Source organism: Scomber japonicus, chromosome 21 (genome assembly GCF_027409825.1).
Source record: "Scomber japonicus isolate fScoJap1 chromosome 21, fScoJap1.pri, whole genome shotgun sequence".
NCBI classification, from domain to species: domain Eukaryota; kingdom Metazoa; phylum Chordata; class Actinopteri; order Scombriformes; family Scombridae; genus Scomber; species Scomber japonicus.
Genome location: NC_070598.1, coordinates 17706518 through 17723908, shown reverse-complemented (window position 1 = coordinate 17723908; position 17391 = coordinate 17706518). Strand labels below are relative to the sequence as shown.

General features: G+C 39.5%; 1 pseudogene; it reads right to left on the bottom strand.

Annotated features, from left to right (window-relative positions):
- Positions 1-64: 64 nt before the first annotated feature.
- LOC128382257 (myosin-6-like) lies at positions 65-8890 on the bottom strand (annotated as a pseudogene).
- Positions 8891-17391: the final 8501 nt, after the last annotated feature.

The following is a 17391-nucleotide window of genomic DNA, read 5'->3' as shown; positions in this document are numbered from 1 at the left end:
TACAAAGATCATCATTGAGGATTCATTAGTATTCAATATTAACAGCATTAATAGCATATAGTGGTCACAGCTTTAGACATACCTGAGAATGCAGCAGCTGAACCCTCTCACTGACATCCAGCAGTTCCTGCTCAGCCAGTTTACGACCTCTCTCAGTCTGCTCCACCAGAGACCTCAGCTCATCCAGTTCAGCCTGCAGCAGATTGTTACGTCTCTCCACAATGGCGATGTTCTCCTTCAGATCATCACCGCCACGGAGAGCTTCATCCAGCTGCAGCTGGGAGTCCTGTCAAGAAACAACCAAATTAATTAAATTAAATTCAGGACAAGGACAAAGAAAACACCTATAATGCTACCATCAACGTAAGACTTTGTACTACCTTTAGATGACTGTGGAGTCCCTTGAGCTGCTTCTGAGCCTCTGCTGCCTGCCTGTTGGCCTGGCTCAGTTGAATTTCCATCTCATTGAGGTCTCCCTCCATCTTCTTCTTCACCCTGAGAGCCTCATTTCTGCTGCGAGTCTCAGCCTCCAGTGAGCTCTGCAGACCGTCCACCACTCTCTGATTGTTACGCTTGGACTGCTCCATCTCCTCATCCTTTTCTGCCAGTTTACGCTCTATGTCAGCCTTCACCTGGTTGTACTCAAGCTGAGCTCTAAGGATCTTACCTTCCTCATGTTCAAGGGAACCCTGTTAAAAACAGCAAATCATTTTTCTTTTAAAGCATTATAGCTTAAGCACTTGTTTAAAAGAATCACAAATAGGCATATAGATAAGAAGACATTCAACATTTTTCACCTCAGCTTCCTCCAGAGCAGTTTGTATCTCAGCCTTCTCCTGCTCCAACTGTTTACGGATCTTCTCCAGCTCATGGATGCTCTTCCCTCCCTCACCAAGTTGCTCAGTCAGGTCAGAAATTTCCTCTGTTCAGACAATAGATTCATTTTACCATTCCTTATCCCTATTTATGTTAAAAGATCAATCATATTTTAATTGTGTCTTCCGACCTTGGAGATTCTTGTTTTCTCGTTTCATTGTCTCCAGATGATCCAGAGATTCTTCATATGAGTTCTTCAGTTTGAAGAGCTCAGTGCTGAGAGAACGAGCATCTTTCTGGGCACTTTCCAGCTCAGTCTGGGACTCCTCATACTTCTGCTTCCACTCGGCAAGGACCTGATTAAATTGTATATTAAATTATGCTGTAAACTTTAAATATACCTAAAAATCTTGATTCTGTCATTCTCTGTTAATTACCTTGTCAAAGTTTCTTTGTTTCTTGTCCAGGGCTGCAGCAGCAGAATTGGATCTCTCTACATCCACCATGAGATCCTCAATCTCACCCTGAAGCCTGTGTTTGGTTTTCTCCAGGGAGGAACATTTAGCATTAACAGCTTCCACAGCTTCCTCAGCATCCTGCAGACGCTGGGCCAGTTTCTTCCTATTTGACATATTACATTCATTCTCAGTTACCCTCAAAATCATGTCATCAGAGTCAAATAGGACACACAACGGTTCTTACTTTGCTTCTTCCAGCTCCTCCGTCCTCTGGATGGCATCAGTTTCGTACTTTGTTCTCCACTGAGCCACTTCAGAGTTGGCCTTGGACATGCTACGTTGGAGCTCAGCTTTAGCCTCCTGTTCTTCTTCAAACTGCTCTCTTAACAAATCACAGTCATGGCGAGCAGACTGCACTGCATGGGCAAGTGCATTCTTAGCCTAGAAGGCAAAGACACAAGCTGTGATACTGAAGATACTGTCTAATTAACCCAAAGTCTAACTGGATACTGCATTTATGCCCATTTTAGATACCTTGACTTCTTCCTCTAGCTGTCTCTTGAGGTCTTCAATCTGCTGAGTGTAAGACTGCTTCCCTCTGGTCAGCTGGGAGACCATAGAGTCTTTCTCCTCCATCTGCCTCGAAAGCTCACCTTTTGTTAAGAAAGATTTAAATTATTCTACCATTTAAAATGTAATATATTCAATCTCAAAGATTTAAGGATGTGTCCTACCATTTTCAGTTTGAAGCTTTGCTTTCTGCATGGTAAAATCATTGATGATGCGCTGACTTTCATCAGTTTTAGTCCTCAATTCACTCAATTGATCTTCAAGAGTGCGACACATCTTCTCCAGGTTTGTCTGAAAATAAAACACATTTGCTTTGTGAGGCTTTGAGCTTAATGCTGCAGTCGTCATGCTAGCAAGTTTACAGTGTCAAAACTAACATGTTGATCTTTATCAGGTATAATGTTTAATATCTTCACTCTTTTAGTTATGTGTAATTAGTTCTGAACACATGGACATCCCATGAAGGTATCCCTAAAACTTCAGCATACTTTTTAGTATTCAGGGTTCCTTTGTTGGTCATACTCACTTTGGACTTGGAAACCTGCTCCATGTTGGAGACCACATCATCCAGTTCCAATCTGAGCTCGCTCTTCTCTTTCTCCAGCTTCTGTTTGACTCTTTGCAGGTTGTCAATCTGCTCTCCCAGGTCAGCCACGCTGTCTGCATTCTTCTTCCTCAGTGCAGCAGCAGTGGCTTCATGCTGCAGTGTGGCCTCTTCAAGGTCTCTGCGCATCTTCTGAAACTCAGCCTCTCTCTTCTTGTTCATCTCAATCTGGGCAGCGGTGGCTCCTCCAGCCTCCTCCAGCCTCTCACTGATTTCCTCCAGTTCTCTGGACAAATCGGCCCTCTGTTTCTCCACCTTGGCTCGGGCAGCTCGCTCTGCCTCCAGTTCTTCCTCCAGCTCTTCAATACGAGCCTAAGATGTGAAAGTATGTTAAGAGTTTAAGAAATAAGTTTGATCATTTGAAGTAGCAATGTGACAGCCATGTTTTAATGTTATACCTGTAGTTCCTTAAGTTTCTTCTGAAGTTGAGCCTCAAGTGCTTGTTCATCTTCAATCTTGCTGAGAAGTTGGCTAATCTCAAAGTCCTTCCTGTCAAGAAAAATATATATCTTTAGCAAGTTGTCCTTTGGGGAAATGTATTCTTCCCATTCTTCCCAAAGACTTACTTCTTCAGCTTCTCTTCAAGTTGCTGCTTGTCATTTTCCAGGTCCATTATGCTTTCCTGACTTAACTTCAGATCTCCCTCAAGCTTCCTCTTCGCTCTCTCAAGATCCATCCTGACCTTCTTCTCTTGTTCTAGAGAACCTTCCAGCTGTTTTAAATCATAAAAAACAGATTTACTAAAATACTATAGACTTTGAACTTATTATTTCTATATTCTGGTGAATATATATAAATGTATTCTCACATCATCAACTTGCTGCTCCAGCTTGGTTTTGGCTTTGGTCAGAGTGTTGACTTTGTCCTCCTCACCCTGCAGATCGTCCAGCGTTTGCTGATGAGCCTCCTGAAGAGCTTTCTTCTCCTTAGTCAGCTTAGCGATGATTTCATCCAAAGCTGCCATCTCTTCAGTCATGTTCTTAACCTAGAATATTGTTTTGTTTAGTTAGCATAACTTACCTGGTTAAAAAGATGTTCTGTCAACATAAGTCAAAATAATTTCTTACCTTGTTCTCAGTGGCATGCTTCTCCTTTTCCACTTTAGCCAGAGTCAGCTCCAGATCATCAATGTCTTTCTTGAGTTCTGAGCACTCGTCCTCCAGCTTTCTCTTCTTGGCAGTCAGCTCTGCATTCATCTCCTCTTCATCTTCTAGTCTCTCTGTCAGCTCCTTGGATTTGGCCTCAAGCTGGATCTTACTTTTGATCAGACCCTCACAGCGCTCCTCTGCATCTGTAAGATTGTCTTGTTCCTAAAGAACAATTCCAAAAATAATATTGTAAATTGTTACACTAGAATAAATCTGTGTAATATTTGGGTGAACTGAAAGACTGATCTTACAGATTGGACTTGGAGCTGCAGGTCATTCTTCTCTTGGAGAAGGGTGACCATCTTTTCTTCCAGCTCTTTCCTGCGGGCTTCAGATTTAGCATAAGCCTCTTTGAGCTTTAAGAACTCCTCCTTCATGTTTGCCATCTCCTTCTCAGTCTCTGCTGATTTCAGTAAAGGTTTGATCTTGAAGTACATCTTCATCCAAGGCCAATTCTTGACACCCATGAAGGCACGCACGTTCCACTGGATCACCAGTAAGGCGTCCCTGGGAGTGGAAATCAATTCATGACTTAAATGTAAATTTTTGCCTCTCAATTTATGTGAATAACATTCATCAATCAACTGTTTTCCTACCTGCGCTCAACAATTTTCTGGAACTCAACTCTGGCAAGTAATCCTCTGGCTCTCGCTTGAATTCCAGTGATAATGAGAGCAAGACGATCATCTCGCATCTCCTCAAGAACACCCAGCAGACCAGCTTTGAAGAACACCTAGTATTGAAAGAATTTGTAACTTCCCCCTAGAAAAAAACCTGCTTTCAACATTGTTCATATTAGTTTATGTAATGACAGAACCAACCTTTGTGTGTCCCAGCTTATACTGCTCATGGTCAATGTCCAGAGAGCCCAGCAGTTTTTCTGCAGCTTTCTTGTTGTCCATGAACTGGCCCTCTGGGATAACATTGGGATTCAGAATGCGATATCTGAAATGATACAATAGTATCATTACAATTAGTGAATGAATGTGCATATGCATTCTACTTAATCATCACTATGAGAGGCTACATTTCTTGCCTTTGTTTGAAGTCTCCATACTGGATCCTGTTGGGGAATCCCTTCCTGCAGATCCTGATGCCTTCCAGCACACCGTTACAACGCAGCTGGTGCATGACCAGAGGATTCTCCATCGCCCCAGGAGTCTTAGTCTCATTGGGGATGAGGCAGCGGACAAAGTGGGGGTGAGTTGACCTGAGGTTGGTCATCAGTTTGTTCAGATTCTCCTGTATGAGTAAAAGGATATTCATCAAACTCCATGGGGTCTTGACCTATCACTCTTTGAATTTTTTTTAAAAAATGTAAAGTTCATTCACCCTATGCAATGCAGACACAGTCTGGAAGGAAGAACCTTTCTTCTTTCCACCTCCCTTGCCTCCCTTACCGCCACCTTCCTGGGCTGTATGTAATTTTAAGATTTCCAGTGTTCATCATTAATCATTCATATTCAGATGAATCATGATGTTCAACATATTTTAAATGTTTTAAGGCAAAACATATTTCACACATTTTCAAGTCTATATTTTAGAAATCCAATATGAAATAGGGCAGTGACAACACAACAACCCATGAAACAACCTTAGCAAAAACTTTAGCAAAAAAGGTTGCAGAGCATGCACAGACAAGCTGACATCAGTTTGATGAGGAAGTAGAGATAGAAAGTAGAGAATTTTTACATAAGTTCATCTCAAATTACATGGACCTCCAGAATTATCGTAAATAGTAAATAAATCACAGACAAACTAAAAGCATATTATGTTCCCTTAAATAGAATGTTATATTATATATATGAATTTACCTGAATCTGCTCCAGCGTAATTAGCGAAAAGATTGGACAACACCTTCAGAGTTGATTTCTGGAAGAGCCCAACCACTGTCTCATTCAGTGGGTCTTTGTTCTTCTCCAGCCAGTTAGAGATGTTGTAATCAACAGTACCAGCATAGTGAACCAGGGAGAAATGAGCCTCTGGTCTCCCCTTAACAATCCTGGGCTTCTGGAAGTTGTTACTTTTACCCAGATGGTTGTCATACAACTTGGCTTTGAATGTTGCATCGCTGGCTTTGGGGAACATGCACTCCTCTTCAAGGATGGACATGATGCCCATGGGCTAAAGGGACATAGTATAGTATCATATCGTATCATATTGTATCATATCGTATTGTATAGTAGACAATAATAGAATTTCTAGTATGTGCAAGTTTGAAAACACCAACCTTCTCAATTAGTTCAATGCAGGCTGCCAAGTCCATACCAAAGTCAATGAACTCCCACACAATGCCCTCTTTCTTGTACTCTTCTTGCTCCAGTACGAACATATGGTGGTTGAAGAACTGCTGCAGCTTCTCATTAGTGTAGTTGATGCACAGTTGCTCGAAAGTGTTGAACTGTATGTTTGACGAAACATTTGAGAGAGAAAACAATAGTTTTCTTGTTTCACTGTTCATTCTTTTAAAGATACAGTTGATTTCATACAGCGTGGTCATTTATCTCTGACACTCACATCAAAGATCTCAAATCCAGCAATGTCCAGCACACCGATGAAGTACTGGCGGGGTTGCTTGGTGTCCAGAGATTGGTTGATTCTCACCACCATCCACAAGAACATTTTCTCATACACTGACTTGGACAGTGCACCAATGGAGTTGTATACCTTTTTTTTTTTTTTTTAAATAAAAACAATGTTATGTAAAAATTACATTTTATTTTTTTTGCACTATGCCTTACTTAAGTATGTATTTGCATTGACAGCCCTTTGTAAGAAGACTCACCTGCTGAACACTCTGACCTTTGGTGACCCACTCATTTCCGACTTTGACCCTTGGGTGACACAGGCCCTTCAGCACGTCAGCAGAGTTCAAGCCCATCAGATATGCAATCTTGTCCATATCTGCAACAATACAACAAAGTTTTCAGAGAGTTTATGACTATAAAGTTTTAAGAGTGATAAAGATTTGGAAGCTTTACTTACCCTCAGTGCCATCAGCCTCTGCCTGCTCCTCCCTCTGCTTCTGCTTAAACTTCATGTTTCCAAAGTGCATGATGGATCCAGTCAGTTTGTAAATGGCGTTTTTCTCCTCTTGAGTGAAGCCCAGGACATCGAAAGCATCCTTTAATAGATCACATTTTTTATTAGAATTCATGGGCCTGTGACAGTGTAGGTTACCTCAATATTTGATGTATTCCTTACATCAGTTGCCATTAACTCATCAGCATCATTAATTGATTGAACAGAAATCTCTCCTTGGGAGATGTAACTGTAGTCATAGGGGTTGGTTGTTATAAGCAGCATCTCTGAAAAATAAAATATATTTAATTGTAAAACATGACATTTCTTTCAACATCATGTCTTCTGTCTACTTTGAACACATGAATGGATGATTGATTCTCACCCAGCAGCTCTGGTTTCTTTTGGGACAGAATCTGGTAGAAGATGTGATAGTCTCTCTCAGCCTTGAGCTGATAAGTGACTCGAGATTTCTCCAGCAGATCTAAAAAACATAGAGCATATTGGTATTAAGATATAAAATATTCCTTTATTAGTCCCACAATGGGGAAATTTGCATTATTACAGCAGCATGTGAACAGTAAAATAGAAGAGCAGCAATATGAAAAACAATAAAGAAGAATAAATAACAAGTGTGTGACATTATTTACATTATTTACAAGAGTAATATTGGTATTGAATGGTAATATACCAGAGATGATATTCTTATTGCACAGATTAAAGTGAAATAAATATATATGTATATTATATGTATATTGCACACAATTGAAATTAGTAGTATACATGAAATACTAATATTGCAGAGTATTGGAGTTCATTCCCTGGATGTATGTTCTTGTCCTGTAAGAACTTTTCCTAACATTCAATTATTTATGTACTGTGTACTTACAAGTTTCAATATCAGCTGAAGACAGTTTGCCACTGACTCCAAAATGAATTCGAATGAATTTACCCTGTAATTAAAAAAATGTTGGTAAGATGTTGTGAATATAAAATCGTTATGTCTCTGCATGTCTAATGAGGACACTTACAAATCTGGAGGAGTTGTCATTTCTGATGGTTTTGGCATTTCCAAAAGCCTCCAGAGCAGGGTTAGCCTGGATGATTTGATCCTCCAGGGTGCCCTGTGGATTTAATGGATGCAAACTTTAAGCCCAACTATTAAAACACCATTTATTATGTTTATCATAATGAACACATAAACCAACCTTTTTCTCCTGAGCAGCATCCTTCTTGCCACCAACTGCTGCAATGCTGGCAAAGTACTGGATGACTCTCTTGGTGTTCACAGTCTTTCCTGCTCCAGATTCTCCACTGCAAATGAAAACCACTGAATATGTAAACATGAAGATATTCGTAAAAAAAAAAAAATGCATCATTGTTCTTCAGAATAGAAACAGATATGATTTTTGTGAATAACTCACGTAATAAGGACAGACTGGTTTTCTCTGTCTGCAGGATTTAAGACAATACAGTATTAGTTTTTTTTTTTCTTTAAATGTTTAGACAATGTCAAAGAGAACATCACGCTCCAAAAAGCAAAGTGCACAATGAGGTGAACGTACCTGACAGCATGTATTGGTAAGCATTGTCAGAGATGGAGAAGATGTGAGGAGGAGCTTCAGTCCTCTTCTTTCCTCTGTAGGCATTGACCACCACCTGATCGTACACTGGCAGCCACTTGTAGGGGTTGACAGTCACACAGAACAGCCCTGAGTAGGTCTGTTGACAAAGATAAATAAAAGATGTCCTCGTTATTGGACTGAAGGTTTCGGGCACTGGAGAGATCAGAAGACTTGTGGTCATCACTCACGTAGATCATCCATGCTGCATAACGCTCTTTGAGGTTGAACAGCACAGCAGGTTCATGGAGGAAGGTGAACATCGCCATGTCCTCAATTTTATCAAACTTTGGCGGGTTCTGAGGGTGGATGTCTATCTCCTTATGGGTAACAGTCTGTAAGGGTTTAAAACAGGAAAGTCAGATAAGTATAAGCTAACCACTTTGTTTGATTGCTGTGACATCATCACTTTCCCTTCATTACACAGTACGTGGTTGCCTGACTTACTTTCGCAAACTCAGTCTCAACGGTGACTTTGTCGCCATCTCTGCTGGTGATTTGTGCTTTAACGTACTCCACCTCAGGATCGGGTACAAAGCACATTCTCTTCATGTCGAAGGGTCGTGTCTGGGCCTCCAGACGCTCCTTATCTGACTTTCTGAGAAAGGGAGCTGCTGACCCAAACTCCGCCATGAGGGCGTCACCTGACATCTTGAAAGCTGTGCAGTAAAAAGAACAACCTCATAGAAAGCTTACAAAATATAATTTACAATTCATTTTTTGTGCTGTCAGTTAAATGATAATTTATATTTAAACCACATTGATTGTCAATGTAATTTTACCTTTGTTTTCACCCCTTTCACAAGCCGATGTAATTTACCTGTTGCAGATTATAGAGAAAAAATACTATCATCCAATCTTCACAATCTCACAATATGTACTGTTAAACCAATAGAATTAATATAGGATATAATAATCTACAAAGATTCTCCTCCACAGTACTCACCCTCAGTCTGGCTGGTAACATGCTGTGTCTCAGGCCTCCAGCTTCCTTTATAAAGGATGTTGTCCAACCCTACAAGGCAGAGAAATTAATTATTCAGATCTTCCAGCAGATGATCTGTATGATATTTCAGAGGTGGAGGTGTTTACATCTTTGACTTATAAGGAAGACATGGAGCACATTCACATCATAACCATTTGTTCTCACGCTCCCAATAAGGAGAACCATATGGTGTGATGACACCAGGTCAACAATGTACATTTCTGAGCCTTTGTTCTATTTTAGCCCATATGGCCTTAAAAGAATATGGACACACCATTGTTTGGGAGATTGTTGAGTTTGTTTGCACGAAAACTTGAGGTATGTCTTGTGAAATATTTTCTGTTGACCAAATTCTTGAAACACAAAGGTATGGAACATATCAGCACATCCACCTGTCTCCTGCTGACAAAAAGGTCACAATGATGCATTGTCACTCGTGAGACTAATAGCTACAGTGAACCCATCCTGTCAACTGTTCCTTTTGTCTATCCTTGAGAACAAAGATAAACCTGTGAAATATTTCTTATGACACTTGTGAGGCTTGTTTGATTGCCAGACCTTGCCCTCTCATTGTTCTACAGCAGGTGCTTGGACATAAATAAACATTTATAGTCAAAATGTGGAGGAGCAACTGTCTCAACTGGCCTAAGATGGTGATGTACGAAGTGGTGCTACTTAAGTGTTTATTCAGTTTAATAAAAGTGCTTACCGATTATTATTCAAAGCAGTTATTATGTGTAAAATATTTATAGTAAAAGATATTTTACCAAATATTGTTTTGTCTGGTCCCACATTAAAGATCACTCACATAAATATACAATAACGTTGGTAGTCATTAATAAAACAGCAGTAATTAAGGAAAAGGTAATTTTCTATAATACTAAAACCAAACTGAACCAGATGTAAAGACATCCGTCAAACAGAGGCAAGAGAAAGTCAGCTGAAGAAGAACGCATGTTTAACAAAGTGTTGAGTCGAAGGGTTTTGATCTTCTTAACCCCGCCAGTACCACCTTCCTTAAAGGTTAAGATAGCTGTCGAGGTTTCGCAGCTCAAGGAAAGTGACAAGTAACAAGGTGCTAATTGGAGCATCAGTAAAAAGATCTCTTTGCAAGACCTTAATACGCCACTTGAGAATCTCTTGGAGAGGCAAAAATTCACACCTTGAGTTTAACTTTGACCTAGTGGGATTTGAGGTCACTTCCTTTACTATGTCCTCATCTCAGATCTCAGCTGTTTGCTCGTCTCTCTGCAGTCAGTCTTACACATGCCTGTACATGAATATGTTTGGGAGGGAGCAGCTGTTGATTTAAAGTGGGTTTGCTTGTCAATATGTACTTTCTCCTCAAGAGAGAAAGTCCCCACTTAAAGTTATGTACACCCTAGATCTCTTATTACTGGCAATTATACCATTTAAAATGTTTAATTAGCTAAAAACTTATTACTGGTAATTATACCATTTAAAATGTTTAATTAGCTAAAAACGTATCACTCTCTGTGTGATTTAAAGATGAGAATACAGATTTGAATACAACCAAAAGAATTTATTGGTGATAACTGTAATGATTATCACTACAATTTAAACACATACAGTATATTAGATTGTATATGACATTTAAGGTAGGGCCAAAAAAAAGATGTAAGCTCATCTGTCAAAATGATCATGTTTCAGGACTTTGAGGGATACATCATACTGTATTGGATTAAAACTGGATTGCCAGTTTTAATCCCATTTTGTATAGGGATCCAGAGTTAATGTAGTCTTTATTACTTCAGAATGTCCTGTGCTTATATAGTGCATTTTTTAGGTTATATTCCCAGAGTAATAACTAATATATGGGAGAAATAGGGGGTTAGTAGAGGCCCACAGCTCAGTTTTGAGCCATCAGGTACTGGCCCTCTCTATACGTCTTTGTGCAGCCTGAGACCTTCTCTTTAACTCCACACTGTGCAGACTGGAGACCCCCGGAAGCATTAGGCTCAGAATCACCTCCAATATATATTAATAAACTTACTTTTCTATAATATTTTTAAATCTTGTACTATTTGTCAGGTTTACAGTATTTGTAGAGCTCATTCACACAAACAGTGTATCACAGAACTGTATGGGCCAGCATCTATAACAATTCCTGATCTAGCTCCCCAGTCACAAACAGGTACGATAGGAGAAGACAGGTTTAACAGTTCAAAAAGTTAACAACCAACCACCAACATGATAAATGTCAACCTGTTTTCAGGAGCACTTTCAGGGTCCTATGATTACTGTCTAAAATAAGCTAAGTAGTTATTACAGTAATGTCAGCTAATGAAATTGAATGAAAATTGTGCTTTTATGATCTGATCATTGTTGTTATATGCTGTACTTTAACAGTGTGATATTTTACGTAAACGAGTTACATGATACATGAATTCAATGTACTTTTAAAGTCACATTATACTGTAGTTATATTGTTTTTTTACACACTATTTTATTTAATTTTATTATGGTGCAATAAAAGTGACCAACATGAAGAAACATACTGTATGACACAACACAAGACTGGAGGGAGAAACCCAAAAAAACAGTTGCAACAATAACAAGAACAACACAAATGTTATATTGTTGTACGTGTGTGCATGTGTGCGTGTGTGTGTGTGTGTGTGTAAGTGTGTGTATGTGTGTGTGTGTGTGTGTGTGTGCGTGTGTGTGTGCGTGTGTGTGTATGTGTGTGTGTGTGTGTGTGTGTGTGTGTGTGTGTGTGTGTGTGTGTTTCTGTGTGCACGGCGCACGCATTTCTGTCTTTCAGAGAACTGATTTCTGTTGAAAACCAGCATTGTGAAGACATTTTCTGTGTTGTGAGGACATTTTGCATGTTGGTCTCCACAACTTCAAAGAGCAATCTAAGGCTTAAGACCTGGTTTTAAGGTTAGATTTGGGTTTAAGTTCAGTTTAGGGTAAGGGTTTGTTTTAGGCATTAAATTGATATGGTTAAGGTTAGGATTAGGTTCATTCATTTTCAGGGATAGACACTAGGCATGTCCCCAATCGGTAAAACGCTAATTATTGCACAAAGAGGACAAAGAGGTGTTGAGGTGGATCTGGGGCAGGTCAGGTCAGGACAGCTGGGACAGTGCAGAATTGTATATTTTTTTGTTGATTTATATTTCCTTCTTTTTCTCCTTTCTTTTTTATTTATTTTGTTTGTTGCTTGTTTTATTTTATTTTCTAAATCTTTTTTCCCCTTCTCCTCTTGTGTGATTTCTGTGAGCACTGTTGCACTCACATTACACTCCCCTGTCCAACTGGGTCTGAGGAGCAGCTTTCTATTTGGAGAGGGGCTTAGCGAAGATCAGGACCCCCCCCCCTCCACCCCCCCACCCCCTTCACCAGAGTCCAATCCAAGGTGATCCCTTCATCCAGATATGGTTGAATGAATAAAACATAATAGAACCAAACATAACAAACAGATAAATGAGTACAAACAAGTTAATAAACATAATTTAATTGATAAATAAAAAAATATATTTTTAAAAAGTTTTTATAGTTGCAATGACAAATGAACTTGACATCCAGTGCAACGTGTTTGATCTTGTCCAGACGTGTTGAGTGGTGTATCGCTGTTGGCATCCTTCAGCGTGACGATGAGGCGTAACCCGATCCTTCTTTTCTGCTCGTCGTTGTCTACTTTCCTTTGTCCTTGAGGACAAAGATAACTCGCTGACATTCCCGCTGAGTGCCAGTCTTTGATTTAGTTGGACAGCTTGAGTAGTACATTTGGATCTGTACATTAAGTACGAACAACACGTGCCCTGACCATACAGTGTGTGCCTGATCACTGCTCTGTATTTACACTGTCAGATACAAGAATATACAGGTTGCAGTTCATGCTAATTATATGATTTTGACAAAAGACTTGTAGCCTTTATTATTTATTATTATAATTCATACTGGTCTGTACAAATAAACTAAAGACAATACGTAGGGAAAACAGGTCAGAGGTGACTCAAAGCAGATCTCTTAGTCTGTGGATGAGCACAATAAACACAGTGATAACTGATCAGTATGTGAGCAGATGGACATGAGACCAAGGTAAAGGTTTTCTTTAGACCTTCATTCAAACTTTACTGGTCTGATCTTTGCATTTTAGTTGCTCAAAAATTCTGAATGTAACTTAAGAAGCATGAGGCACTGGACTGTTCTGCTTTAGCTCTAATCAATGAGCATTCTGTATTTCATGTAATGTGACTGTCTGTCTTTTCTTCTACTGTAAGTATTGTGTATGTATTTCTCACAAGCCATTTCATCTTACATCTTTATTTTCACAAAAGAATAATCATCTTGTGTCTTGACATTTCATTTTTTCTCATCATCAATCAGCTGCTCAGTTATCTACTCGATTTTGTCGGGACATGTTGTTCTCTGTCTCTCTCTCTTGACCTTTTTCTTCCTCTTTCTTATGCAAATAGTCTTTATGAAGGCCCTGTCCCTAAACAGATTGGTAACATAAAGATTATTCTGGTTAGTCAGCTTAGTGATGCCTGGATATTGTTTTTTTCAAATTTGTTCATTTGTTACATGATCACTTTTTTTTTGGCTGGTGCAGTGCCAGCCACACACACACTTCACTAAGACCACTGTGATAACCTCTCTCCATGTGACAGTAAAAGGTACAGTACGTTCTTATGAGCTGCCTTTCACATAGTGCGTCATCTGCCATCTGATCCACAGCTGCACCCTCTGTATTACATTTACATTTATCCTCAGCTAGAAACTTCATTTTAATTTGACCATACTAACATGTTCAGTCTTAATACACATGCTCGATAAGAGAAGTGTTGAATATCTCAGTTGTATTTTTAGTTTTAATTCTTATGTTATCATAGATTGTGTACTTCTTGGAGAGCTTCATCTCCAGACCAGGTGGCAGATCACAGAATGAGGGGGCTTTACAAACACATCAGAGAGAACAATCGGCACTTCACACTCAGATATGGTCAGACTGCAGCTTCAGTGTTACATCATTTTCACATTCAAAATATCTACTATAAGAATAGAGGAAACAGCTGAAGTTATACAGCTAGAAATGCTTGTATGTATTTGGAACATACAGTCTAGAGCAGAGTAGAAATCTTGTGAAAAGCAATGTGCTGTATAGTGTGAGTGTGAGCTCAGTAGTTCTTTGAGAAGTATATGACTATAGGTAAGTTATTTCTGGTAAGTGAAAAATATTTTGTACTGATTTAACTGCAATGTGTGCTGTGATACTACTACTATCCATGTGATGAATTACTATACATATTACTAATATAAAGTATGTATGCAATATTCAATAAGTGTGTGTTTAACAAGTAAAGCAATTTACAAGCTTGCTTTATTTGCTCTTCTTTTTATTACATAGTCTTCTTCCTGTTTTGTCTTCCCAGCTGTGGCTCAGAGGTAGAGCAGGTCTTACACTGATAGGAAGATCTGCGATTTCATCCCCGGCTCCTCCAGTTCACATGTTGATGTGTCCTTAAGCAAGATACCGAACCCCAAATGACTCCTGTAGGCTGTGTGAGTATGTGTGAATGGGGGAATGTTGGCATGTAGTGTAAAGTGCTTTGAGAGGTCAGAAGACTAGAAAGACTGATATATAAATCCAGTTATCATTCATTTTCTGTTTCTTCCTGGTTTGATAGATAAATACAGATTTCTTTCTTGCTTTAACTCTTATACAGTATTCAGGTCACAGTTGACCCATTTTTACATTTGAAAGCAATAAAAACACTGCTAATTATACTCTTTTGGCTTTCAGTATTATTTTTCTTAAGTGACCCAGAATATACAAAAGAAATGGTGCACCTGATACACAATTATGTAAATACTGAAGTCATTTTGGTCATTGTGTTCTGCTTTATGTAACACTGGACCATAATATGATGTGATTGTGAATGTTTTTTTCTCCATAACAAAAAGGGTTAAACCTAAAGATAACACTCTGTCTGAACACTTCATTAACAATTAAGACTAGAGACTAATGAGAAGATAACGTGATCAGTCAGGACATGAACAATACATAAAGGTTCATTTTCATGCTCCAGCTCACATGATTCATCGTAAAAGAACTATAAAAAAAAAACACAACAGTCATATCATTTAACCAGTTTTATTTTACATTAAATCAGGCTATAGAGTTAACTGCATCACACTCATCACTGAACAGATCTTCAGTGTAGTCAGACATAATATTACTCGAGCCAAGTTAATCATAGTGATAATAATCATCAGTGTATAAGTGTTAGGACTTGTCGAGTGCAACATACAGGGAAGAAAAAAAAACTACCAACATCTGACAGAGGAAGAAGCGGTCAGTAAAGGGAAGTGTTCTTCATAATTCCTTTAATTATCCTTAATCTCAGAGTCCAAATTAAACAACCCCCGCTTCCTCATGCACACACGAAACCTTGAGGGAAAAAATGACCCGAGCACACCAGCATACAATCAGATTTTTTTGAAGCATAATTTTCTATCGTGATTTAGCTTGTGCCACATGTAAAATCGGCAAATACAGTAAATAAACTACTGTATACATTTTTGTGGCCTGCTTGAGGAGGAGTCGAAGGAGTTAATCTGGAGCTCCGGGGGCCCTCTTCAGCTGCCGTTCAATCCTCACAGAGCGTAATCATCGGGCCCTTTCTCCAGCATCAATTAACATTCAGCCAAAATAACACGGAAATAACCTCCACATATCGAGTCCTGACAAAAAAAATATGTGCCTGGTTATACAAGTCACCGTTCAAACTTCTACTGTAGTTTGTTTGTACCCGTCTATTCTCTTTACAGCAGAGACTGGTCATCTAAGAGAGGTATTGAGTAACTATAAGCTTCTGAGGAAATACAGAAAAACAAGCCCTTCAGTGCGTCCAAACATGCAGATAGGAATGTTGTGACAGTTTACAGCTTTATTGTTGTCTCATCATCAGAAAATGGAAAGTTTATTCCATGTCACATCATCTCAACCCAATTTATCGATAGTTAGCTTAATGCTGAAGAATCAGAGGCCTCTGGATAATTTATAGATTTTGCCCGTTCAGGCCATTATGCGTAATAACAACATAAATAAGATATAAATACGTCTGGCACCAGGCCAGGTTTAACAACAGGTTTTGTTGCTTTTTTACCTCTGATCCCAATACTGAGTGAACAGATGGTGCCGTCTTAGTTGATTTATGTTCAGAAAAGTGTCCCTTAAATTTGAAAGGCTTTGGTCAAATTCACCACCAACATCTTTCAAAAGAATAATTCAAAGTGCTCTGTGCCACACTTTTCCACTGCATAGTATACTGTACAGCACAGTTTCCAGCCGCAGGGTCTGCTTTTAACAAAATTCAGATACCCTCAAGAAGTTGAAGAAACTAAGTCTAAGGTATTTACAAGGCATATAACTCCCACAACACCCTTGGGAGCGTTACAAGTCCGAGAACTGTGGTCCATCCCTGTTTGGAGTGGCAGACGGAGTGAGATTCACCACAAGTGTCAGTTAAGTTATACATCACAGAAAAGTATGCCAACTATTACACACTTTGCTTCCATTTCACACACTTCTGAGCACTTATTGTGTTGTCGTACACAGTGAAACACGACGAGAAAAAAACACAAACAAACATCCTACGCAGGTTAAGACAAATGCTAGGATTAAGTTGCGACTACTCTCCGAGTCAGAGACTAGAGCCGAGATCGCAGTAAGCGGCTAACATCTCTACAACAGACACGCTGGGGGCTTGGAGGACGGCGTGCAGCAGTGTATGCTGGTGTGTCACGTGGGGGAGGAGCAGCACCCGCCATCTGGTCAGGAAGAGACGATAGGAAAGATGAGGACTATCCCGAGATGTGAACGTTGTGTGTGTTGGGATACACGTCGACATCAGAATGGCAGGAAATGGAGAAGATGGCGTGAAAACGGCAGCTCAACCCAACCGCCTGCGTTTGGAATGACTAGAGGATGATATGTAAGGAAGCTTGGAGCGTCACCGTCCTTCATGGTCTGTCCACAATAATAAATGCAGCCCTTTTCTCTCTCTCTCTCTCTCTCTTTTTCCACTCTCTGTATTGCTCTGCATGAACATGAATAGATGTAAATGTTCTGGCTGCATGACAGGCTGGCAGATAAAGTGAGTTGACTTGAGAACAGTCTGTTTCTGTTTCCTGT